This window comes from Gekko japonicus, unplaced genomic scaffold (genome assembly GCF_001447785.1).
Source record: "Gekko japonicus isolate JY-2015 unplaced genomic scaffold, Gekko_japonicus_V1.1 scaffold101, whole genome shotgun sequence".
NCBI classification, from domain to species: Eukaryota; Metazoa; Chordata; class Lepidosauria; order Squamata; family Gekkonidae; genus Gekko; species Gekko japonicus.
Window position 1 is genome coordinate 536765 of NW_015165238.1, and position 24527 is coordinate 561291.

Below are 24527 nucleotides of genomic sequence, written 5' to 3' on the forward strand. Positions count from 1 at the left end.
CTGAGCCACCTTGGTGGGAGGGCGGGGTAAAAGTTTGATAATAAATAAATAAATAAATAAATAAATAAATAAATAATGTCCCTTCCAGCCAGCCGGGCCACATGGCACTGTAGGGTGGGCGGAAGTACCGTGGCAAAGGGCTTTTGGCAAGGGAGGGGTAGAATGGGGGTGGAAGGCCAGTGTGGCGCCTCCTTTCAGAGGGTGCTTTAGGCAACTGCCTAACCCCACCTTATGGACACGCTGGCCCTGCTTTTTGCCCCATCACTTTCTCTTTCTGCCCCACCCCATCACTCTTTCTGCCCTAGGCTCCACCCCTCAAATCTCCAGGTCTTTCCCAACCTGGAGTTGGCAACCCTATCTCCCTCCCATCCAACAGCCAACCTAGTTGGCAACCCTATCTTCCTCCCATCCAACAGCCAACCTACCTTTATCTGCCCTTCTGTCTTCAGCTTTCCATCTCTGCCTTCCCACCCCCACAGCCACTGCCTAGGAAAACCATGGTTTTTCCCCACAGTAGGGATCAAAGCAGCTTACATTACTCTGTCCTTCTTTTTATCTGCACAACAACCCTGTGAGGTAGGTTAGGCTGCAAGTATGTGACTAGTCCAAAATCCCCCAGTCAGCTTTCACAGTAAAATGGGAATCTGAAACTGGGTTTCACAGACCCTGCTCTGAAGCTCTAACTGCTGTACCATACTGGCCTTTGTAGGGTGACTCTTTTGAACAGTAGCAAGCAGCCAGGTCTAGGTGAGTCAGGCAAGTCATGTGGTATTAAGTCACCTAGAGGGTGCTGCCAGGCATAGGGTTGCCAACCTCCAGGTGGGACCTGGAGATTACCCAGAATTATGACTGAACTCTAGACAACAGAGATCGGTCCCCGTGGAGAAAATGGCTGCTTTGGAGGGTGGATGCTGTGGCTTTATATGCAGCTGAGGCCTCTCCCCTCCCCAAAACCTGCCCTCTTCACATTCCATCACAAAATCTCCAGAAATTTCCCAACCTGGAGCTGGTAACCCTAGTCAGGCCTGGCCCCAAGGATCCCTTCCTCAAAGGCCAAAATAGGCCTGGAAAGGGGCCTGCCCCTTCCTCCTGCCCTCTACTAACAGAACCAAGCTTTGAATACTATGGTTGCCTAGCAACAGCCACAGGCACTCCTTTTATAATTTTCAGCTTTAACTGCCCAATGTACTATTGCTAGATTTCATATTTTTCTGCTAACTTGGTGCCATTTTCAGGTTTGTACAAAGATCTGTCTTGCTTGTTCACAGCTCTCATCACTGGATTTAAGTATCCAAAGATATCTCAACTTCACTATTAGAATGCAAGTTCTAAAAATATAGGCAAAGGGTGAAGGAGTAAATGTAGATTTTTAAAAATAGTGCAAATACAAAATCATGCAGATACATGTTTATTTTTTAAATGGTAAATCTTGTGATTGCGTAGTGTGTAATGAATACCTATATGCATATTTACACCCATGCCCTTGACACAGTTATAGTTTCGTTTTTACTTATTTTTCCCTAGCCTGTCCAGAGTCGTATTGCAAAAATGGAGGAACATGCAACAAAGAAGCTTTTCCCCTCTGCAGGTAAGAGTTGCTGTTGTCTTCTTGATCAGCACACTTATTTTTGGGAGCTATTGGGGAATGCCAAGGCAATCCTATCCTCACAGTGGTGGATCCTCACAAATCCAAACTTCACAGTCTCTGATCTCTTCCCTTGGAAGAGCAGCTTCCAGCCAGTTTTGAAAAGCAATGATGATTTCAAATTTCTTATTCTTCCTGCTTTGAGTGCCAAATCTTCCTTGTGCGAATTGAACCCATGAATCTATTTTCAAGCCATCAGGGCAAGGATATGTGGGCAAACTCCTCATCTTCCCACCCTCAGACTACTTGGTATTCAGCTAGGCTCCCTCACTTGGGATTCTGTGCTGCATCTTCTTTGTCATTACCACCAAATGAGGCTATCACCTAGTCATGATTTCCTTCCTAAACTGCATATGACAGGATTGAGAAAATATGGGGGGCTGTGAGGACTTAACTTTCCTCAGGTGCTCCTCCTTCCATGGTGAATACAATTCAAGGGGCACCTCACTTAGAATGCCCTGCTAGTATTGCGCATTTCCTCTAAGGCTGAGGTAAACTACTGTTTCATCTGATATCTGGGAAAAGTTGAACCCAAAATCCCCATTTTAATTGTACTTCTTTGTCTGAGGCTTAGATCCTAAGCAGCATAGCCAGACTAGAGAAAGGCACATTTCCTGCCCCTCCATGGCCACTGCAGCCTCCTGTGTGCCCAAATGAATGCTTCGTTAATTCAGTTTATTCCACAGGAACAGTGTGAGAGGCAAACTGAGGTTCTGCATTTGGGTGGGGAACTGGCAGAAAAGCCCTCCCCTCCTCCATCAATGAAAATGCAGTTCTGTCAGCACCACAATTGTTATGCTTATGGAATGACAACTTAGGATACAAGTGTATTTTCATGTGATTTTATTTTTTTCCCCCACACCAAACTCTTCTCAGAAATGGTTTGCATTTAGAAACAAAATCAGTATTATAGATTGTATAGACACAGAAATGCCCTGACCTGGATAGCCCAGACTAGCCCAATGTCTTCAGGTCTTGGAAGCTAACCAGGATCGGCCCTGGTTAGTATTTGGATGGAAGACCACCAAGGAAGTCTGGGGCCGCTATGCAGAGGCAGGCAATGGCAAACCAACTATGAATCTTTCTTGTCTTAAAAACCCTACGGGCTGCCATAAGTCAGCTGCAGTTTGACATCACTTACCACCACCACCACCACACATTGATACTATATAAATTGCATATAAAAACAGTATACAGCATGTGCACAATGTGCAAAATGACCACCTATGAATGGGAAATAAAATGGATTGTCTCGGCTTGCAGCCTATTACCAAAGGCACTCTTTCTGTGTAATTTCATAAATGCACTAGGCTTTTTTCATCCCTTATTCATGAGATTGCATGTAGGAGATGGGATCATATGTATGTGTGCGTGGATGATACATCTTATCAATTTTTACTGGACCCAAATGAACGAGGTTGGGCCCTGGATGGCTTTGTGCCAATCACGGTTAACTCCAGTACCATATCTACCTATCTACCTACCTCACTTATTAAGTATGTAACTCTTTGTGATTATTAGTGTGGAAAACAGTATATGCTGCCCTTTTTAGAAGGATAAAAATCTAATAGATAATAATAAAATTGGGATAATAATAATAACAACAACAACTGTGGGCCTGAATGTGGTGGCCTAGTGGCAGAGGGAGAACCAGCTGGATCCAGGTAAGATGGAGGTGATGTGGGCTGGAAGGGTTATTGTTTTACAGAGGATTGCGCTTCCTATTATCAGTGGTCTGCAGCTTCTGTTAAGAGCTTAGGAGTCCTGCTGGATCCAAGTCTCCTGTTGTAGAAACAAGTGTCCATCCACGACAGCAAAAAAATGCCCTTTCCAGTTACATTTAATTAGGAAGCTGGCTCCCTATTTTCAGTCTCAATTTGGCCATACTGATCTGTGCCTCAAGGCACATTACTGTAACAAGCGCTACCTGTTGCTGCCCTGGAAGACTATTCAGAAACTGCAGCTGCTGCAGAATGTGGAAGCCTGTTTCTTCTCAGCACTATGTGGCAGGAGCACATTACTTCCATGCTGAGGTCCCTCCCCTGACTGCTAATTAGTTTCCAGGTTCTATCCAAGGCAGTGGTTCTTACCTTTAAAGTCCTTCATGACTTGGGGACCGCATATGTGAAGGCCACCTCTCCCTGCAGGTTCCCATGTGGCAGTTTCATTTTTCCCAGCAAGGTCTATTCTCAGTGCCTGTTTTATCTAAAGGGCATTCTCCAGTGGTCCAGGCTTGAACTTTTTCTGTGGCTGTTCCAGGTCTGTGGAACAGCCTCCTGGAAGAGCTCTGTGGGGGCTTCTAACCTCCAGGCCTTCTAGCAAGGCTTTAAGGACAGAGCTATTCTGGGAGAGCTCTTGGGGAGCCTGAGTCTGGGCCAAGGGGGACTATTTTCCTATTCTCCTGGAGAGCCAGTTTTGTGTAGTGGTTAAGAGTGATGTTCTCTCTTAACTGGGTTTGATTCCTTGCTGCTCCACATGAAGTCCGCTGGGTGACCTTGGGCCAGTTCTCTCAGAACTCTCTCAGCCCCACCTACCTCACAAGGTGCCTGTTGTGGGGAGACGAAGGGAAGGTGATTGTAAGCCACTCAGAGTGTGCGGTCAGACGACGTGCTGAGAAGAAGAAGAAGAAGAAGAAGAAGAAGAAGAAGAAGAAGAAGAAGAAGAAGAAGAAGAAGAAGAAGAAGAAGAAGAAGAAGAAGAAGAAGAAGAAGAAGAAGAGGAAGAGGAGATTGGATTTATACCCCGCCCTTCACTTGGAGTCTCAGAGCGGCTTACAAACTCCTTTCCCTTCCCCTCCCCACAACAGACACCCTGTGAGGTGGGTGGGGCTGAGAGAACTCTGACACAAACTGCTCTTTTTCAAGGACAGCTGTGCCAGAGCTTGTGACTGACCCAAGGTCACATCAGCAGGTGCAAGTGGAGGAGTGGGGAATCAAACCTGGTTCTCCCAGATTAGAGTCCGCACACTTAACCACTACACCAAACTGAGGGTTAAACTGCTCCGGTTCTAACCAGATTATATTTGATCTGGATAATCGCGATCACACTTACCTCACTTATCCCACCTCACCGCACAGTCACGTCGCTCCCCGGTGTCTACACTACCAACACGTGGGAGCACGCGTTGGCAGGTTTTTAATTTTTTTCTCAGTTTGCACATGCGCATAGGCTCCCCTTTGTAGAATGGGCGGGTGAAACTACCATGGCACATGCGCAGCACCAGGGCGAATCAATCCAACCCCTCCAACAAAAGACTTCCCTTTAAATGTTTGACCTGAAAATGGCCTCCTTGAGATCCCAAACTCATCTAAACGCTAAAACAAGTGATTGTTTAAATGTCGGTTTTCTAAACTTGGTGCACCTATGCGCATACCATCAATGCATTAAAAATGGTGGGCGAAAAGCGGAAGCCTCTGGCAGCTCTCGAGTGGGGAGGGGGTTTAAACCAGAAGTGGCTTGACACCGAGGAGCGATCACACAGGAGGGAAATGCGGCTTTAAATGGGAGAGCTGAGAAAACACCACTTTGGGACCTAATAATGAAATACTCCGGGTTAAAGCGGTTTTGAGCCAGAAACCAACTGCTGGGTACGGGAGGCAGATGTTGACTGTGTGATTGTGCATATAAAATCCGTTTCTGAAGCGTGACGACACCAGATCAAATGGCACGTCTGAATGTACCCTGAGAGTCCTTAGGGTAGAGAAAAGTAGAGTATAAAAGCCAACTCTTCTTCTAGTGGGGCCTAAGATATTTCTAGATTGGTTTTTAATATGATTTTAAATGTCTTATTGTTTCTTTTTATTCAGTTCTTTCCATGGTGCTTTTATATTGATGTTATCCATCTTGGGTACTGAGATGCTCAGTAGAAGAGCGAATACATAAATATTTTTCAGCTGTGATGTTGGGAAAGATGTTGCTGCACTCCTTTTTAACACATGTGATCCTCTGACACAATCAAATAAAGCATTGTGTAATGATTACATACCCTTGTCTAAACTGATATATGACAAGATTGCATGCACCTGACTAACCTGATACATAACAAATCTGAAAATGGATTATATGTGCATGTTGATTCAAATACCTGACCACTGATGTACATGGTAAGTACTAATCAACCCATCCTGATGTGCTTCTGTAATTATACCATGCCTCTTCAGACAGAATGCTACGGTGTGAACACATGGGGAGTTTATGAGCAAGTGTTCTGACTGATCACATAAGCTGAATAATGCTTCTATTTTTATTTAAAAGAAACTCTTTCAATATTTATGTGAGCAGTACCATACACATTTGTTTAGGAAATATCATTGGAACAAAACAGGAAATTATTTAATTGAGCTATTTAAATCAAGTGGTTTTTTTTCCTTTGAGTCATAAATCATGCTTTACATCACCTTGATTTTATACCAAACTATCCTGTTGGAGTTTTCAGCTAAGGAATTCAGAAGAAATGGAAGGATTGACATTGTGTCCATATAGCTTTTGAAGGAGTATGCCTATATAAAGTAAAAGTTTCCCTTGCTTGAAAGCCAGTTGAATCCGACTCTAGGTGGTGGTGCTCGTTTCCAAGCTGAAGAGCCAGCGCTGTCCAAAGACTTTTCCATGGTCATGTGGCTAGCATGACTAAACGCTGGGGTACACAGAACACTGTTACCTTCCCACCAAAGTGGTATCTATTTATCTACTTGCAATTTCTTGCTTTCAAACTGCTAGGTTGGCAGGAGCTGGGGCCAAAGACAGGAGATCATTCTATCACGCGGCACTAGGGTCTTGAACTGCGGAGCTAGTGACCTTCCAGTCTGTAGCTCAGTGTCTTAACCTCTGAGCCACCATGGCCCCATGCATATATAAAGTCCCCCAATTATCAGTCCATAGTACTATTTTTGTTTCCATCTAATTACTACTTCCTTAGTTCTACCATATGAATGCTGTTCAAAGCTGAATTTTCTTGGTTTGGTTAGAAACCTAAATTAGGTTAAAATATCATTTCTGAAGAATATGTAAGGAGAAAGCCAGCAAAAATTATCAGTGGAAAATATACTTCCAACTTAGTACTATCTGGTAGAAAATTTAGTGCAAAATATTTTATGCAGAAGCACATCCATAATGTATTAGTTCTTGTTGCTTTTTAACATTAAGGAATCTACATGGTTGCAGGTTGTTTGTTTATTGCAGAAGTAATCATCTATCTACAGTGTTGTGTTATAGCTGAAATCCTAATGCTGCATCTAATATCAAATCTATCTTGGCAGCACAGATGTCTCATGGTACAAAAAATATATATACAAATAAAGCATGAGTTTCCAGAGAAAACCAAACTGTGTGTGCTCAGTATCATGTTTTAATATTATTGAAATTAGGAATTCAGAGAAGCAACAATATTGTAAAAGTAAGATAAGCCACTGTTTTTGTGATATATTTAAGTCCTTGTGATTATTTCAGATTAATATTAAAGAGCTTTTATAGCAGGTTTTTTTCTTCCTACAGCTCTCAGAGTCTTGGAAAACATTATACTTTAGAATGTACTTAAACTGAACTGGCTTTGCTATACTCATTTTTTCTGTATTTGCTTTAAGAAATCATAAGAACAATTAAATTTTATTGAGCTGGTGCTTGTTGAATTTTACGCTCAGTTTATGCCTCCTTCCCTCGAGCTGAAGAATCTTTAATATGAGATCAGATTGTCAAGGAACAAGAAAGTGGTTTTTGTTTTGTTTAGCCTTTAGAGTTATGGAGACTTCTGACAAATTTCTATAGCCCACAAAATTTGCCTGAGCTTTACCTTAGCAGGAGGAAGAGGAGATTGAATTTATACCCCGCCCTTCACTACCTGAAGGAGTCTCTGAGTGACTTACAATCTCCTTACCCTCCCCACAACGGACACCCTGTGAGGTAGGTTGGGCTGAGTCAGTTGCTGCAGCATAGCCCCCTACCTTACCTTCTAAAAGTAATTTGAGAAAGCTTGGACCATGTTGGAGGTGCCTACTCTGTAGCTCCTTCTTCCCCAGCATCATTCCTCCTGGAACCAAAAGTTCCAATGTAATATAATTACCAACATATAACAAGTGAGCTTCAGCTTAATCTAGCACAGTATATTCATGAGAGATCTCTGAAACATGCCCTACACGAGCAGTCCCAAATGCAGTTATTAGGATACTGAATGGAGTGGGTTGCTTGAAATTAATAATGCTAGTCCTCCAACATCTTTGCCGGCTTCTGGAAAGTTTCCAACAGCTATTTAAAGCCCAAAATGTCTGAGTCAAGAATATATCAAGAGTCACCTTCTTCCAAGCATTCGGGGAATTGCAATCTCTTTGGCTCTATAGCCAAATGCGGCTCAGTATGGAAGTAAATATGGCTGTTTTAAAAGAGAAAGTGAAAACTTTAAGTTAAGGTATAAGTTAAGGTTTTATGGGACTAATGCAATTTTTAGAGATTGTTTGCAGAAAGGAAAATGATAGAAGTGAACATCTGCCAGTAAACCTATTGCAAACCACGTACTGATTTATGCCAGTGTCTACAATAACCTCCCCAAAAGAAAGGAAGCCCTTCAGCCCTAACGTAGATAGCCCAGGCAAGTCCCATCTATTCAGATCTTGGAAGCTAAGCAGGGTCAACTCTTGCAAATATTTGGATGGGAGACCTCCTTAAAATAACAGAGGCAGGTGGGTCAGGCTTTATTCAATCACTTCTCTGAATATCCTCCAGTAGGGGTCAGTCACCAGAAGTCGCCATGACTTCGAGGTGCGCACACACACACACACACACACACACAGGAAGGAAGGAAACCCTTCAAACTGAATAAGCAAAGTACAGGGTACAGTAGGGTGCAAACTATAGGTGTGTAAATATAATACAAACCAATTAGAGCCCACAAATAATAGACAATGAATATATTATTATTAAAAATGCTTAAAATAAATAAATAAAATATTCCAGCTTTGTTTAAAATTATGATGACAGTGCCATTAACAAAGCGGAGTACCAGAATTCTATATATGGGGCTCTAATGCAATCATACAAGGTGTTCCTGTGTTTACATATTACTTATTGTGAGACCCTGTGGGTACCACTTCCTAAGGACTCTTGACAACCAGCGTTTGGTCTGTAGAAACGTTATGGATTATTAATTAACATGTCTGTTATCAAGAATGTTACGTTTTACATTTTCAGTTGTGCAAATATAATTTCATAATACTGGCTCTTGGTTGATTTCTTGCTTTGCATTTTCATGTAATTTGACTCTTTAATTATAAAAGGTTGCTGGCCCTGCATAATCTGCTCCTTCAGATCTTCCCAAAAGGCTTTGCTACATCTTCATGTTTTGTCTGAGGTATGCTGGGCCACTACATATTTTAGTGTCTTCTCAGCAGTGGCACAAAATTCCCTCCCCAAGGTAGTTTGCTTTGCTCCATTTTTACTCATATTACTTGCTATAGTATATCTGATTCTGGAGTAGTTGTGGCATTTGGCAGGAACTCACTTCTTAGCATTTACTTCCAAAATGTAGTCAGTATCAGAGTATTAGAAGAAAATTGCACTCAGTAGTAGATATGTACTGTAACTTTTGAATGAATGAATGATGTTTATTTGTGGTCAAGGACCATTTATCAAAATATACTGTAATTTTTATCAAATGGAATGAGACACTCCTGATGTGAAATATCACCATGACTTATTTTACAGTACACTGAAGTGTGTTAAAGACCAAGCACCAACTGCCTGTGAAATTCTTTTTTTTAGCATTCATTCCATTTAATCACAGTTTTTAAAAAATGTACGTAAAGTACACTGAATGAATTCAAATACTGATTAAACTTTAACAAAGCAGCAGTCCTTTCTCAGACCCACATCTAATAGAATAGCAGGCTACATTTCTTAAGTAAATTTTAAGCTGTGAATATATATTTACTTAAATCAGCATGTTTGAGTGGATTTTTAAAGGAAATTTAATTGGCAGAGAAAAAGTCAATAAAGGTTTTCAAATGTGCCCCTTTTCATTAATGCTGCTGCCATAAGACTTTGTAGATTTGAACTGGACTGCCTCATTCATTCATTCCTCAGTTCATATTTATTTATTCATTTCCCGCAGATCCAGTTCTTAAGACTTAGGTACTGTTTAATAACAGAAAGGTAGGCTGGTTCCTTGAAGGGCTGAAGCAGCTCCAGATTCTAGTTTCTTAATATATAATACTGTAAGGTATGGAGTGTAATAATCCATTGAAAATAATTGTTCCATTTTCTTACTGAACTATCTTCTCTTTGGAGTCAAAATGTCAAGATCATGTATTTCGGTAGTGGCAGAAGAAAGCCAGTTGCTGTGTCTGTAAGGGTGTTATAGAAGCTGAAATGCTGTTGCTTTGAAGATATCTCAGATGACCTTTTTTCTCTTCAGGGAGGCCTTTTGTGGGAGGAGTGGGAGGGAGGATAGGTCATGACCAAATTTAACACATCAGTCATCCCAGGTGCAGAGCTATGACCCAGATAGCTACCAACTTCCAATGTGGGCTGATGATTTGCTCTTTTTAAAGAGCAAATCATTTGCTCTTTTTAAAGAAGTACAAAACTTTTATTTCCCTAAACTAGTTTCAAAGTCGAGCCCAGCAGCTGATGAAAGTGATATGCATCTTTTCTTACGGGATTTTGAAGTAGAGACAGGCATTAACCCCTGCTCAGAGAGTAACCATAGCAGCACATTCTAAATATTTCTTCAGGCACTCCTGGCTTGTATTTTATCAGTCCTGTCGGATTATGAGGTATCAGAGCTAGAGTTATTTTTAGCATCTGATCCAAATAATTGAATCCTTAATGCAAAAGTATTGCAGGCCTGTTCTGTCAGGAAAAGGAGAACATTAGAGAACAGGGTAAATTAGAGTAATTTGAAAACCCTGGAAAATGACCACGGAAGAATCACTTCCTATGAGTTGGCTGACATATGCTCTGCATTCTTACTTGAATTCCTGTGATTTAAAATGGGTCCCAGTGAGGCAAGATCATGTTCTCATTTACAAGGCAGTTTGCATCAACTGAAAGAAGGCCAATGACTACAAGCTGTGGTAGGGTTGCCAGCTCTGGGCTGGGAAATACCTGGAGGTTTTGGGGAGTGGAGCCTGGGAAAGGCAGGGTTTGAAGACGGGGAGGGACCTCAGCAGAGTATAATGCCATAGAGTCCATCCTCCAAAGCAGCCATTTTCTCCAGATTTTGATCACCTGGGGAGCAATTGTAATAGCAGGTGGCAATCCTAGATAGGGTTGCCAAACCCCCCACCCTAGATCTTAGCATCCAGAGTGGCCCATTAGACCTTGAGAAGACTCTCTTACCATTCTGTCTTCCATCGTCTCTCATAATTAAGGTTTGGCACAATGAGACATAGATCATCTGAGGGCACAGTGACTGCTTTTAGGCTTAATTGCAAAAGTTAGCTAATGTTCAAGGAAATATTTATTTTCTTGAGAGCAACATTGTTGACGATGACAGGGATTCTATTGGAGAAGGGTTGGTCTCCTTGTAAAGCAGAAATATTGTAATTTCTTTACAATTATAGGAGACTGTGGAAGTATGGTTTAAAATTCTAGGGAGCATGGCGGGGAAATATTTTAGTACTATGTATAATTTTGCAAAGAGGAAAAGGTTTGTATTTGGGACTGAAATTGAAAATGGCAGCCAGATCAGAGGCCAAATGCAGAGGAAGTGAAGTCCTTACGTTTCAAAAGATATCTGCTCTACATTTCAGCCTAATGTATGCCTTTCTGGTACATGCTGTTTCCGGGTGACAAAATCTTTTTGTGCTTGCTAGTTGGGAACAGGAACCTGCAAAGGCTTCAGTGTTGAGAGATTAGGCAACGTGTATAGCTTCTGTAGATTTTTGTGACCCTCACACCATTTGTATTCATGCCCCTTTGTGACATCAGCAGAACAGTTTCTTCATGTGAAATCCTAAATGCAAATATTCAAATATTAGGCTCAGGACTAAGTGTGTGGGTTGACCAAATGTATGCAAAATAAGCAAAATTTAAATAATGCATTGCTTTCTGTAACTTGTTCTGAATTCATATAGAGCTTTCCTTGGTACAGCTTGATATTTCGACTGAGCTGTTGGGAGGAGGAACATGAGGAGGTAAAACCATGAGGGAAACGTATTCTGTTCTGCTCTGTGCTTGTGACCCAGCATGCCAACCTCTGACCATTCTGTCTGCCCCTATTAGACTCCCTGTTGGTTCCAGAGCTCCAGGCTTCCTTGTTGTTCTCTGATCCTCCTTTGCCATTCTTCCTACTCAACCAGCATGAGCTCAGCTATCTGAGAATTAAGCTCTTTATGCTGTTGCTAGATGGCTGAGGCACTGCCAAATACATGCAAAATCTCACAAATTAAGTAGAACTTCTTGAACTTTTCCTGCCAGAGTACAGTGTTGACAGACTGGTTCGGCTCCTTGAATTTTAATTCTCAACACACACATACTCACAGGACTTTTCTCATCATTCTGAAGTGCTGTTTTTTATGTTTGCCATAGTGCTAATCACCTACCTGTCTGGATCTCTCTGACGGAAAAGCTGTAACTATATAATGTTCCCACACAGCCTTTTCTCAGATAGGATTCCCTAGCCAATGTCATATATGACCCCACATGTATGTGTGTGTGTTTAATTTATACCATAATGGGGAAAGTGTACACAGCAGTTCACAGGTCTGATTTCAGTGTTAGGAATTTCTCTTGCAAATGGAAATATATGGGACCTTGTGTTAAAGTAAATAATTTATGTTCCAACACAAGCCTATCTATTAGTTTGCTTTGCAGACATTTAAAAAAACAGCTTCAAAATTCTATTTTTATGTTAGCGTCCAGCTGATCAGAAATCAGATGGATCACAAAAACAGATCTGGAAGGGGGAGGGGTTCTCTCTTAATTTTTTTTTTACACTTTCCTATTGGAAAGACATGCAGTTTGTTGCCAAGCCCCCGAAAAAGAACTCCCAAAGATAAGGCTTGAAAACTCTACCCAAATGCAGAATGCCAACAATATCTGTGTAAGCAAGTTAGGCTGCAGTCATAAGCACAGCACCAATATGGCTGACAGCCAGTGTGGTGTAGTGATTAAGAGTGTTATACTAGTATCTGGAAGTCCCGGGTTGAATCCCCACTCATGCTGAAGTTTGAATCCCCACTAGTGCCATGGAGGCTCACTGGGTCCAGCCGTGCTCTCTCAGCCTAAGCTACATCACAAGGTTGCTGTGAGGATAAAATGGAAGAGAGAAAAATAATGTAAGCTGCTTTGGATCACCACTAGGGAGAAAGGAAGGGTTTTAATGAATTAAATAATGAAATAAGGACACTTTCCTCAGCCTCAGTGAATGGACTCACTTCTGAAAAATCTGCTTAGTATTGCTTCTATAGAGCTCAAAATCTAAATGTGGGATCAGCATAGTCTTTTCATTTTGAATGCTGGTATGATCAAATATGTATACTTCCTTAGGTAGACTTGTCTAGCTCAACATTAAGTTTGTGCAGTTCTACAAGATGAAAATCAAGACAGATCTGGACTACAGTCTGATTGTTAAAAGTCCTCCATGGTGGTTGCAATAGCATTCTGTGAGGTGGGTATAAATGCAGTAAATCAAAACCAGTGTCTTTTGTGATTAATCATAATGGTGAATAACTTTCCCTACAAGGAGAGAAGCTAAAGAGTTCAAGGTTTTTCAGTTTAGAATAATGATGTCTAAGATGGGACCTGAAAGACTTATGTATGTTGTGGAGAAAGTTCAAAATATTAAAATTCAGGGGCATTCAGTGGAACTGATGTGTATATAGTAAATTCAGAACAGACAAAAGGATTTGCCTCTTCACACAATTTACAATTCATTTGAGGAACTCTTGGCCACTAATTTTTATGGATTTAAAAGGGAGTAAGATTCATGGAGGACAGGTCCAGCCATGGTGGCTAAATGGCACCTTCATGTTCAGAATGAGAAAGACAAAAATAAAGGGAGACTTTAGCCTCTGTGCCCCTTCTGAGGATCTTCTTAGAAAGTACATAGTTAGTGACTGTTGGAAATAAGATGCTGGATTAGATGGACCACTGGCTTGATCCAACAAAAATCTTATTATAATCTGATGGCAATGTTCATAGTGTGTAAAGGGAGAATAGTCAGGTTACTTGTAATCTCTTTTTTAAGTATCCAAGACAATGTTCTCAGTGTTCCTGGCATTTTGGGTTCTCTAATATGTGATGGAACAGCAGTGCAGAACATACCCTATAGGCTTCTGTTGAAAACCTGCTGTTAGCTTTTTGGGAGATCTACAAGTGGAAACAGTGGCTTGTTACTAGGTATGTCCTAGTGGGTTCACCTGAACTTCCATGGTTCGTTTTCTTAGTACAGACCTGCAAAAACCAGACATTTTTTAATTTCTTTCCAACTGTTAAAGATCATGGCTATCAAAGGATTAAAAAGGTAAAGGTTCCCTTGCTCGAAAGCCAGTCAAATCCGACTCTAGGGTTGCAGTGCTCATCTCCGTTTCAAAGCCGAAGAGCCAGCGCTGTCCAAAGACATTTCCGTGGTCATGTGGCCGGCATGACTAAACACCAAGGTGCATGGAATGCTGTTGTCTTCTCACTGAAGTGGTACCTAGTTATCTACTTGCAATTTCTTGCTTTCAAACTGCTAGGTTGGCAGGATTAATCTAATCAAAGGATTACCAGTCAGTTAATCTCCTTTTCACAGAACTCAGAAAATGTATCTGTTTTATGGTCAATCTTGTGGTTTTCCTCTAGCATGCATTGTTTCTTTAGGGAACCCACAAATTCCTTAGGGAAATCTGTCTGGATAATTCCTTTTCCTCATTCCCTGAGCCTTCAGGGAGTTCATTCCTGTTGCTCCTTCTTCTACCTTATCCCTTCAACTCTGTGTCCTGTTCCTTCTTCAGTTGCTATTTAGCCTTCACCCATATTCAGCATTCTAGAGCAGACATGATGCTGTTTCCAGTAGAAAAAAGGGGATCTGCCCATGTCACATACTGAATCAGACCATTGGTTGGCCAACATCAGTATTGTCTGCTCTAACTGACAGTGGCCCTCCATAGTCTGAGGTGGAGGTTTTTCACATCACTTACTATTTAGTCATTTTTAACTGGGTATGCTAGGGATTAAACTTGGAACCTTCTGCAGGCAACCACAGCCCCCCCCCCCATCTGCCAGTCCTGCCTCCTGGATATATCATATTTTAGGTAAAGTGGTAGGTTGTTTTATTAAAATGATTATTTGTTGTACAGGTGTTTCTAGTATGACCCTCCCTCCCCCATTGCTACTGTAGTTCCCTGCTTGTGACACATGATTTAACAAAGGCTGCAGAAGTTGGGCAACATTGAATGGATTCATCCCAGAAAGAAAAAGAGCCATATAGTGGCTTTTCATTATATGAACTTTTCATTAAAAGTTTTAAGTGCTAGGTCATTAACCTAACATATTACTGCATTTTTAAAGCATTTTTGACTGGAAGGCACTCTTGTTTAAATCTGTAGTTAAAGACATTGTCGTTCTATATTGGCATTGCTGTTACCATTTCCATTGTTAATTATAGACTTTTTAAAAGTGATCCAACTTATCAACTAAAGCTGTGTAAAGCCAGAGATTTTAGTGAATAGAGATATTTTCTTTGGGGGAAAAAACAATTCAAGACAAACTGGCATTCGAAGGAGTGCTGCAAATGTGCATGTATTTTTGTTTCATATCTCAGTACTGCTTGCTGATTTGCTACTATCATGCTGGATCTGAAGGCTCCTTTCCTCCAATGGAATACTCTTGCATTCATAACCTTTTCCATTCACAGAAGGGATCATCCACTATTGGTAGATTCCTTCAATGACTGGAAGACTGCTCTGTAAAAGGAATTACACTTCTAGATCCAAGCTATTGGTCTTGAGATAAGTGATAATGGAAATTCTGCCTGTCATGTTGGATAAAGCAAGAGGACCATGTCCCAGTGGCAGATAGGGTTTTCAGGTCCTTCTTAGTCCCTGGTGGGGCACCTGGGGGGGGGGGTGTTTCTGGAGGGGGAGGGGACACTCTCAAAGTGATGTGTCACACAAAAGTGACATCATCACATTGGGGGCTGGCACCCTGCCCCTGCGCATCTGTTCTCCAAGCAGTGAACTCACCACTTGGAATTCAGCACACACACACACTTCTTGCCCAAAGCATTTAAAGGGTCCCTTTAAATGCTTTGGGTAAGAAGTGGGGGCTGCATGCACCTACACTCCAAGTGATGAATTTACTGCTTGGAGTTCGGGTGCATGTGCACACACCCACCCTGCTTCTTGCCCAAAGCATTAAAGGGTCCCTTAAAATGCTTTTGGCAAGAAGTGGAGGGGTGCATGAACTCCAAGCGATGAATTTGCCACTTGGAGTTCAGGTATACAGCCAGTGGTTGCCCCTCTCCCTTCCTTCCAAGATTTAAAGGGCCCTCCAGCTGGTCAACAGCCACATGCTCCCGCAGATCAGCTGGACTGCCCTTTAAATCTTGCAGGGGGGAGGGAGAGGGGTGGCCACCAGTGGTCGCTTTTGGGGGGGCTTAGGGGTGGGGCTTCCCCTACCGGGCAGTTGGCTGGCAGCATGCAGGAGCCTGCCTAACTGAAGGATTCCCCCTCCCCCACCTGGGACTGGCATCCCTAGTGGCAGAGTACATGCTTTGCATATAGAATGTCCCAGGTTCAATCAATCATGGCATCTCCAGTCAAAAAACGTCAGGTAGCAAGTGCTGGGAGAGATCTTTCTCTTCCTGAGAGTAAAATTGAGCTGGATGAACTGAAGGTCTGATCACTAAAATAAATTTTCATATGTTCATCCATGCTAACAGTCCCACACATGCAGATAATCACGTGACTTTGTAGTATCATTCATCCTAAGTTAGTGAGAGCTCTCTGTCGGGACAGTTATTTGGCACCTACTGTATGCTTAGACAGAAAGCCAACAGAAACATCCATCTTGGTATGATTTGGGGGACATGAAACTTACCCCATGCCAAATTCCTGTGTTCTAAGGAGGTGGTTCTTCTAACCTTATAACATCACAGTTAATGATCCTGTTTTAAATGTATTACAATAATTAAGGAAGTCCATTAAATTCCAGAGCCAATCTTTATGTAATGTGTGCTTACATGTAACTTTCCCTGGATTAACAAAAAAATGTTTTGAGAAAGGTGACCTGACAAGTGCTATTTCCGTTTGTTCGTTCACCCAGGCAGTGAGGGGCAGAATGACAATAGCCTCAAGGAGCAGTTGTCAGTGTTTTCTGTGAGGAAGCCGCAGACAAGCATGTTGCCAAGATCTGACCCCCCCCCCAAAAAAACCCCACAACCCTGGAATCAGCCCTGAGGACTGATTAATATGAGTGATTTCTTTATTACTTCACAGGAAATACATTTGCATCACCTTATTCATGAAGCCCAGAACCACTGGAATTTGGCATTAACATTAGTGATTTGTGGGCTGCACTCAACATAATACACATTCCTTATGTGGCACTCTCATTGACGATAATAAAATGTGAACATCTAGGATACGTTGAATGATCCTTCCAGTTTCTCTAGACGGAAGCAGTGTAGTTATATGACACTAATAAACACCCACTCCATTAATACTTTTGTCATTGATCTTTTGTTTCCCTTCAAATTGCTCTAGGAAGAACAGATCAAGTAACCTCTGATGCCTGTACTCTGTGGGTCTTTCTCAAACAAGTTTTGTTTTCCAGAAAAACCACAGCTATATGCAGTTCATAAAGGGAAAAGGAGAGTTGAAGTTTCTGGATTAAAAATTGCCATCTACATTTACTTTGGAACCCTCTGACTAGAAAATGCCATGAAAAAAAGCTACATTTGCTCAATGTTTGCATGATTGGCTAAGCCATAGTTTTAGAAGCTGGCGTGCTGCTTGCTTCTACTTCTAACCGCCTCAAAATAAGCACATCTGTTCCTGCTTTAAAAGTTATACTTTCTTAATCATCACATATATGACTTGTCTGTAGTCTCCACCATTGAGTTCCCCGGCTGTAAGCGCTCAGATTCCAGCGAAGTCACTGCCCACCGTATATTGTCTGTGCATGCAAGCCCCATGTTTGGCAGGAGGCTCCTGAAGGAAGGCTTAGGCCCAAACCATAAGAGACATGTCAGCAAACAGTTCGACTTCCCTTTTGCTGTGTGGGTGACCAGAGAAACAGGAAAAGGTTTTGTTTTTGTTTTTTAATTGAAACCGCCTGGCTTAGTTTACTTGCTGCAGCAGTAGCAGCAGCAACCCTTAAAAAGCCATATTAGCATTTAGAGACAAGAGCCAACACAAAACGCTGAACACAAAATGATTACATTCAAAAGGCGTGCACATTTTTTCAATGGGTCACTCTCAGCAAAGCACTTACTGTTGTTGTATTACTAGTGACAATTGGAAGGACACGTGGGGACCTGCAAAAAACTTGTGGGGAGGGTGCATCCCTTCCCCCCTTTGCTTCCTTCCCTCTCCCCACTTCTCTAAAAATCATAAGAACATAAGAGATGCCAATGTTGGATCAGGCCAAAGGCCCATCCAGTCCAACACTCTGTATCACACAGTGGCCAGAAATACCAGTGTCATCAGGAGGTCCACCAGTGGGGAATCTTCCCCTCTCTCTCACCCCCTCTCACCCCCTCCTTTCTGTCAACCTTCCCCACCTCTCTTTTTCTTCCTCCCCTTCTCTGACAATCTCCTTATTCCTTATCTGTTAACCTACCCCCATCTCTTTTGCCCCGCACCCCTTCTCAATCAATGTCCCCATCCCCTTCTCTGTCAAACTATCCCCTATTTCTCCCCCTCCCTTTATCTGGCAACTTACTCTTCCTTCCCTTTTGGCCCCCCACCCTTTCTCCATCAATCTCCCTCTCCCCTTAATCATAGAATCATAGAATGTTAGAGTTGGAAGGGACCTTGCTGGTGATCTAGTCCAACCCCCTGCACTTTGCAGGAGCATAGCCGAAAGATAGCCCTACAACATACCCGAAAGATGATCGTCCAGCCTCCGCTTGAAAATGTCCAGCAAAGGAGCATCCACCACCTCCCGAGGCAGACTGTTCCACTGCTCAACCCACTCTTACAGTTAGGAAGTTTCTCCTGATATTTAGTCGGTAACGACTCCCTTGTAATTTCCACCCATTAGATCTAGTCTTGCAATCCAGAGCAAGAGAGAATAGATCCGCTCCATCTTCTACATGACAGCCCTTCAAATACTTGAAGACTGCAATCATGTCCCCTCTAAGCCTTCTCTTTCCCAGGCTAAACATACCCAACTCTTTCAGCTTTTCCTCATAAGACTTGGATTCAAACCCTCTCACCATCCTGGTTGCCCTCTTATGGACACGCTCGAGCTTGTCAACATCCTTTCTAAAATGTGGTGCCCAAAACTGGACACAGTACTCCAGGTGAGGCCTGACCATAGCAGAATAGAGCGGAACTACCACCTCCCATGATCTGGACACAATACTTCTGTTAATGCATCCAAAGATTGCATTAGCTTTCTTCACAGCCACATCACACTGCAGGCTCATGTTTAGCTTGTGATCAACCAGAACACCCAGATCCCTTTTACATGTACTGCTGTCAAGCCAAGTCCCTCCCATTCCATATCTGTGCCTTTGATTTTTTGTACTTAAGTGTAGGACTTTGCACTTCTCTCTATTGAAATTCATTTAATTTGTCTCAGCCCACTGTTCCAGCCTATCTAGATCATTTTGAATCCTGACTCTGTCTTCTTCAGAATTAACAATCCCACCCAGCTTCGTGTCATCTGCAAATTTGATAAGCATCCCCTCTTTGTCTTTGAAAAGTATGCAGACGGAGAGTGATTCAGCTAAGCATACCTTTATTTAGTTGAGAACAAAGACAACTGACCGGCTCGCAGGCCGGCTTATATTCGTTCAGAAACCCCCCCACCAGGCTCACCTAAACACACACCCCACTCCCGATAGGCTATTTACAGTAACCGAGAGACCTATTGGCCTCCCGGCTGGGGACCTAGCCCTTTCATTGGGCCTGGCTAGGATCCTACTGGCCCATTGTCTTTTGGCATGAAGCTATTGAGGTTTGTGCCTGGCCAGTCCGGGCAAGTCCGGACATGTCAGGCTGAATACATTACACCCCTCCCCCCTTGGCTTGCAATGCACCCACAGACGAAGTCCTTCAGGTGCGCTGGTGGCTTCCTGGTGCAGTTAGAGCAGCAAGGTTCCGGGGTGGCTGCTTCCGGGGTGGTCCGGGCACGGTGCGGGGTCTGGTGTAGCTGGGGTTGCTGGTACCTCTGCCCGAGGGATCTCAGGTTCAGTCCAGGGTAGTGGTTGCGGGTCGGTCACCGGAAGTGGGGCCTGTGGTGAGGGTTCCGGATCCTTGACCCTGTCTGAGTCCTCTGGGTCCAGAGGCAGCATCCGGCAGCGTAGCTGATCTATGTGTCAATGGAGGACATGGCCATCCTCACAGGAGACCTCGTATGTTCGAGGGCCTTTCACCCGTATGACTCGGGCCAGAATCCATGTGGGACCCCGGCCGTAGTTCCGTGCGTACACGGGATCCTCCGGGAAGAACCCCCTGGCTGCCTCGTATGTCTCCGTGCCCGAGGCCTCTGGGGGTGCCCTGTTGGGGTGTAGACGATCCATCCTGGAAGTCAGGCGGTGGCCCAGAAGTAGTTCTGCAGGACTGCGGCCCGTAGTGGTGTGGGGCGTGGTGCGCTGGCCGAAGAGGAAAGCCACCAGTTTGTAGTCCCAATTGGAGGAGTCCAGGCGTCGGAGCGCATCCTTTGTGGTGCGGACCATGCACTTGGCCTGGCCGTTGGTTGCGGGATGGAATGGGGCTGACTGGACGTGGCAGATTCCATAGTACCTTGTGAAGGCCTGGAACTCTGCGGAGGTGAATGCTGTCCTGTTGTCGGTGACCAGCGTGTCGGGGATCCCTTGGGCGCTGAAGATCCTCCACATCACCCGGATCGCGGCCTGTGAGGATGTAGAGGACACCGGGACCACTTCCAGCCACTTACTGTAGGCATCTACCAGGATGAAGAATAGCTGGCCCTGGAAGGGTCCCGCAAAGTCCAGGTGTAGGCGGGACCAGGGACGGTGTGAAGATTCCCAGGCCCTCTCCGGCGCTCGAGGTGGTTCTGGCCGCGAGGCTTGGCATGGCTGGCATCTCTTGACCACGTCCTCGATGTCTTTATCCAGCCCCGGCCACCAAACGTAACTCCGGGCCAAGGCTTTCTTTTGCACCACACCTGGATGTGCTTCATGCAGGGCGGTGAGAACCCGTTCCCTTAGGGGCATGGGGATGACCACCTGGCTTCCCCATAGTAAGCAGCCCTTGTGGGTAGACAGTTCATTTTTTCGGGTAGCGAAAGGCGCAATGTCCGGGTCTCCTTTGGCCTCGGGCCACCACCTCACCACCCAGTCTAAGACCCTCCCCAGAATCTTGTCCTTGGAGGTGCAGCGGGCCACCTCCTTGACGTGGACCGGCTGGTCCGGAAGAGACTCCAGTCGTGCGACCAGGAACGCGGGCGCTGGATTGGGGTCGCATTTGGGCAGCGGCAGGCGGCTCAGGGCATCTGCATGGCCCATCGCCTTCCCCGGCCGATGGACGAGATTGTACGCGTACCCCGCCAGAAAAATTGACCAGCGCAGCACTTGGGGTGAGGTTATCTAAGGGGTTTGCCGGTCGTGTGCGAGGAGACCCAAAAGTGGCTTGTGGTCCGTCAGGACCGTGAACGGGCAACCATACAAGTAGTGATGATTTTTTTTCACCCCTGCTACGATCGCCAAGGCCTCCTTGTCTATTTGTGCATAATTGCGCTCACCCGGTGACAAGGTTCGCGAGTAGTAGGCGACCGGGACCTCGCGTCCATCCGGTAGCTTGTGCCCCAGGACTGCCCCGACCCCATATGGAGAAGCGTCGCATGCCAGCACCACGGGAAGGGCCTCTTTGAAGTGCGCGAGGACCGAATTTGACACTAGGAGGCCCTTTACCGCTTGGAACGCCGCGGCTTGCGTCGGTCCCCAGAACCATGGCGCACCCTTGTCCAGAAGCCGATGGAGGGGCTTTGCTACGGCAGGTTTTCAGGGCCGTCTTGAGGGGCAAAAAGGAGTGATAGAAGTTCACCAGGCCTAGGAACGCCTGCAGCTCCGTCTTGGACTTCGGAGCCGGTGCATGCGTGATGGCTTCCACCTTGTCCGGGGAGGGGTGCAGGCCGGAGGCGTCCACTGCAAAGCCCAGGAGTTCTATGTGCGGCACCCCTAGCAGGCACTTCTCCCACTTGACCTTGAGGCCCGCCAAGTCGAAGCGTTGCAAAACGGCCCGTAGTCGGTCTGTGAAGGTCGAGGGGTCTGGGGCGGCGATCAGCACGTCATCTAGAAATGGCTGGACCCCTGGGATCCCTTTAAGAGGGAATCCATAAATGATTGAAAGATCCCGGGAGCGACCGAGACCCCGAACTGGAGGCGGTGCACTTTGAACGCCCCCTTGTGGGTCAAAATAGTCTGAACCTCGGCCGTGGCGGCGTCCACCGGCAACTGCTGGTACGCCTGGGCTAAGTCTAATTTGCAAAACACCCGGCCCTCCGCTAGGGCCGCTAGCATGTGGCTGACTACAGGCACCGGGTACGCGTGGGCCTGTACGGCTTTGTTAATAGTACATTTGTAGTCCGCGCAGATGCGGACTTCCCCATTCGGCTTGACCGGTGTGACAATGGGGGTTTCCCACCATGCCGAGGCTACTGGCTTGAGAACCCCTTGTTCCACCAGGCAGTCGAGTTCAGCCTCCACTTTCGGCTTCATTGCAATCGGGGGCAGCCGGGCTTTGATGCGGATGGGGCGCACCACTAAGTCTAGGTCCAGGGATATGGCAGGGCCTGTGAACCGCCCCAGGGTTCCATCAAAGACGTGGGGGAATTCTGCGCACACTGCCCCAAAATCGTGTGCCCCGACCTGGTTTACTCCCGTTATGGAGAGTCCCAGGGCCTCGAACCATGCTAGTCCCAGCAAGCTGGAGAGGGGCCGATCCACCACCAGCAGGTCTAGAGTGCCCTTGAAGTTTTGGAACTGGACCCTGAACTTGCCCCAGCCCAGCACCGCCACGGGGTTCTTATTGAAGTCCTGTAGCCGGAAACCCCGTGACTTCTGCAGCGGTGGTCCCCCCTGTGGGCACAGCGAGCGGAGCGTATCCACGGAGATGATGGAGTAGGTCGACCCAGTGTTGATCTCCATGCTGCAAGGGGCTCCCTCTATGAGGACCGTCACATGCATTTTGTTAGGGCCGTCGGGGGGCAAGTTACAGACCTGGTGTTGCGGGAAGTGGGTGAAGGTCGGAGGGCTGTTCTGCTGTGGTCTGGTGCATTGCCGATGTCGGGCATTGTCCTTTGGAGCGGCAGACCTTCGCGATGTGCCCCGCTTTGTTGCAGGAGCGGCAGACCGCGTTCCTGAAATGGCACAACTTGCGCTCGTGGTCCTCCCCGCAGCTGGCGCACAGGGTTGAAGTAGGGGTCTTGTTGGTCTTGGAGGATGCGTGTTGAGACCGCTGCGAAGCCCGCTGGCGGAGCTGTAGGACTTCCTCCTCGTCTGAGGCATCGGATCCGATGGTCGCTTGAGTGCGGTGGACCGCCTTGGCGCGGCGGTCTCGATGGGCCTTCTCGTAGGCGGAGGCCTCCCGGACCACTTTGTCCAGGTCGAGGTCGTCCTGGCTGACCAGCTTCCGACGGAGTTTGGGCTCTCGCAGGCCCACCAGGAATTGAGTCAGCAGAGTGTCCGCTAGATTTGGGAAGGCGCAGTTTGTGGCCACCTGCCGGAGCCCCGCCAGGAAGTCGTAGGTGGACTCGTCTGCCCCTTGTACCCTCGCGCAAAAGTCCATGCGCTCTGCGAATTTCGTGGGTTTGGGTGAAAGGTGATCGGTCAGCACCTTCACCAGCACGGGATAGGGCTCCTCCGTTGTCTTTTTGGGAGCGATGAGGTCCTTGAGGAGAAGGACGGTGCTCATGCCGCACAACTGCAGGAAATGGGCCTTCTTCATCCCTGCGTCCGTGATTTTTTTGCAGTCGAAATAGTTCTCCATTATCTCAAGCCAGGTCTCCCATTCCATGGGGCGGGAGATATCGAAGGCAGTGATGTTGCTCTGGGGAGTCGCCATTGTGCTGCGGCCACGTGGTTGGTTGGGCTCAGGAACGGCGGCAGCTGTTGGAGCATTGAGGAGTGCGCTGCTGCTCTCGGGGTCAGCAGGGCGAGATGCGGAGCCGGGAGCGGAGCGATGAGCAGTAGCCAGGGAGATGGGGTGCGATGCGGAGCGGCTTCCGGAGGTCTCGGCATCGGGGCTTGATGCGGTGCTCGTGTTGGCGTCCGGGTCGTTGTTCATGGGGTAGTAAATCCCACCTTCGTCGCCAGTGAAAAGTATGCAGACGGAGAGTGATTCAGCTAAGCATACCTTTATTTAGTTGAGAACAAAGACAACTCACCGGCTCGCAGGCTGGCTTATATTTGTTCAGAAAACCCACCACCAGGCTCACCTAAACACACACCCCACTCCCGATAGGCTATTTACAGTAACCGAGAGACCTATTGGCCTCCCAGCTGGGGACCTAGCCCTTTCATTGGGCCTGGCTAGGATCCTACTGGCCCATTGTCTTTTGGCATGAAGCTATTGAGGTTTGTGCCTGGCCTGTCCGGGCAAGTCCGGACATGTCAGGCTGAATACATTACAGTCTTCCTCCAGGTCATTTATAAAAACATTGAATAACACCGGGCCTAGGACTGAGCCCTGCGGCACTCCACTCGAAACTTCCCTCCACGTAGACGCAGAGCCATTTACGAGTACTCGTTGGGTACAATTTTTCAACCAACCATGAATCC

General features: G+C 45.6%; 1 long non-coding RNA gene across 2 annotated transcripts in view; it reads left to right on the forward strand.

The window, feature by feature from the left end:
• The window catches only part of LOC107109398, an 81698-nt gene that overhangs the window by 10874 nt on the left and 46297 nt on the right, over positions 1-24527 (forward strand). For both annotated transcript variants that reach the window (XR_001482473.1, XR_001482474.1), the window contains exon 3: positions 1525-1588. This is a non-coding gene — a long non-coding RNA (uncharacterized LOC107109398). The remainder of the gene's footprint in view (positions 1-1524; positions 1589-24527) is intronic.